This window comes from Halyomorpha halys, unplaced genomic scaffold, assembly GCF_000696795.3.
Source record: "Halyomorpha halys isolate HHAL.00 unplaced genomic scaffold, Hhal_1.1 Scaffold835.1, whole genome shotgun sequence".
Lineage (NCBI taxonomy): Eukaryota > Metazoa > Arthropoda > Insecta > Hemiptera > Pentatomidae > Halyomorpha > Halyomorpha halys.
In genome coordinates, this window is record NW_027109576.1 from 221536 (window position 1) to 224354 (window position 2819).

Sequence of the window (2819 nt, forward strand, 5' to 3'; positions counted from 1 at the left end):
CATTTGACCCGTTATGGTATGTTTAGTGTTAAGTGTCAGTGTGGTCATTTTGGTTTTTGTACATTTACACTGTTGATTGTGATAAATATATAATACAGCCCACGACTTGTGATAATAAATTTAATTAAGGAATGCATCAAAGAGCCAGTATAGACGTGGGCCCACTAACGTTTGACCAGTTTGAGAGTTGCAGCGGTGTTCACTACGAAGTAATGACCTACACCTCTGACCTAACGCATCTTTTCTTCGGGATCGTACCCCAGTCCTTTGTTTTATATGTCTATTGATTATGTAACTTTGTTTAATTCCATAATTCGTTTTCCTAATTTTATTTTTATCTAAAAGGCCTTTTATTTTGACTTATATTCATTATTATTTTTTAACTCTTTTCTTTTATTCTATGTTTATGTTTTCTATTGTTGTCTTCACCAAATAAATGTTTATATCCGATTCAGTTTGTTTTTGTTCTTTAAAGCTTCCCTTCAAAAAGACTGAGGCAATAGAAGTGGTTTTAACAAGTTGCTTTTCTCAAATAAACGACTTTGAACTGAAACGTTCTAAGATGCAACGTAACTTTCACTCTAATAAAACGAACTGAGATAAAATTTTGTATTTTCCTTTTCCACTATTTCTGACTCAACGTGCGGATAAGAGAAAGTTACCTCCTCTCTAGTGAAATGACTTTTTCCAACAGAAATTTAATTAGCAGAAACTCTTGTGTAACCTTATCGTTGCAATATCGCAGTCTATATTTTATAGACTTTATATTTTATGGCTTATTTAGGAACTGTAGATCAAAACACAAATGCGTTGATAAACTCCAGTAAGCAACTAGGTTTTGAAATAAATATGGATATAACAAAATATATAGTTAGCAATAAAAACGTGGGCTATTTTGGTGATATACATATAGGAGGAAATACGGTTGAACAGGTAGATAAGTTTAAGTATTTAGCTTCTGCGGTAAATAGCAAAAAACGAAATTGTTGAGAAAATAAAATGCTTGTTGTTTTTCAATTTCGAAACTGCTTATCACGCGCCTTCTATCTAAAACCTAAAAAATTAGAATTTACAAAACTATTATCCTTCCCACCGTTCTTTATGGATGCTAGACTTGGCCTATTTCCCTATGGGATGTACAGCTCCTTAAGGTTTTCGAAAATAAAATATTACGTAAAATATTCAGATCGAAAAAGGATGTATCAGAAGGCAACGCAACGCTGAATTAAGGGAACTGCATCCGGTAAATATAATTCAGATTCATAGTGGCCTATAACATAGGCGTAGATGGGAGGATAGCGTTAAAACTAGTTTAGTAGATTTGGGTTTGGAGGGACATCACTGGAAGGATGTATGTAGAGAGCGATTGGTGATATTGGTATCGAATCTTCGGGTTTATAATAATAATAGGGGATAATAATAATTATTTACTTTATGCCCATTACATCCAGTCAATATTTTTAGTTTATTTTAAAAGATGTTATTACCCAGAAAAATCAGGATGTCATTTCCGTTCTGTGTAAAGATCTCCCGTTGTTAAAGCTCCTTTGAATAGAAAAAAAAACACCAACTGGCTGGGATATGAACATTTAATTTGGTGAAGTTGACAATAGAATCATAAACATTTAATCAAAATAATACATTTAGAAATAAAATAAAGAATATAAATTAAAATAAAAAGGATTTTAAAGAAAAATCAAATGAGTAAACTGAATCATGAAAAGCAATATATATATATATATAAAGTTTATTTTGGCAAATTTCATAAAAACTACTACTCCTACAAAGATAAACATAATAAGCTATTTTGTAGTAAATTTAACTAGCTTTAATTTGAGCGCTAGCAGACATCAGTACGTCCAATGGTTTCTGAAATGAAGTTATTTTTAATACCTAGTATAGGCTAGAAAAAATAGTAATAAGCTTATCTGTTTACCTTTTACACCCACCTCTTTACCATATCTACAAATATTTCTAACTAGTATTTTTCTTCTATAATTTATTACTCTGTTTCTGTGTATCTTACAATTATATTACACCTGGCTGTATTTAGTAGTAACTATTTTCCAATCCGCCTGGTTATACATATTTTCTTAACATAAGCTTATTACCATTTCTTTTATATGTTTAAAAAAAAACTTTTTTTTTACATATGTTCTTAGCTTCTCTGTATTTTTAATTTTAATGTTTTGTCACTTCTTACAATGTTTGTATCTTGTTTTCATTTAGCCCTGACGAAGCCCTGCAATGTTGATCAAGAATAAATAGTTTTTTCTAATATTTGGTACCTTTATTGACCGCCACCCGGACTATCTTCTTACAAAATACATGTTATTTTATTTGTATTATTTCTTTAGAATGTTTTTTTATTTAAAAACAATAAAACGGCGTAGGATAATAACTATTTTACTACAGAGGGGTACGAAAAAAAAAGTTTATTTTTAAAAGTAATATGTGTATTTTATATTAAAATATTTAAGAGAAGCAGTTGCTAAGTATTGTTAAACAGTTGCTAAGGCGTCACCTAGCAACAGACTGGCGATCTCTATTATAAAATTAGTATTGTTAATAAGTCGCCTAGTATAATTTATTACCAACCCTGTGCAGACAGTATGCAGATACGTTATGTGTTTTTTGTTAATTGCATTAACATTTTTATTGTTAATTGTAACTATCATAGTGCAATACCAGACCCTGTCTGCGAATTAGTTTGACCTATGGTTTAAATACATTTTGATTCCAGATCCTGTCTACTCTCATTAACACTAATCATACCAAGACTTAATATATACCTATTTCTACCATAGCGGGTCAAATGA

At 30.5% G+C, this 2819-nt stretch overlaps 1 long non-coding RNA gene across 3 annotated transcripts in view; it reads right to left on the minus strand.

Moving 5' to 3' along the window:
* The window catches only part of LOC106686540 (uncharacterized), a 41124-nt gene that overhangs the window by 30992 nt on the left and 7313 nt on the right, over positions 1 to 2819 (minus strand). The window lies entirely within an intron of this gene.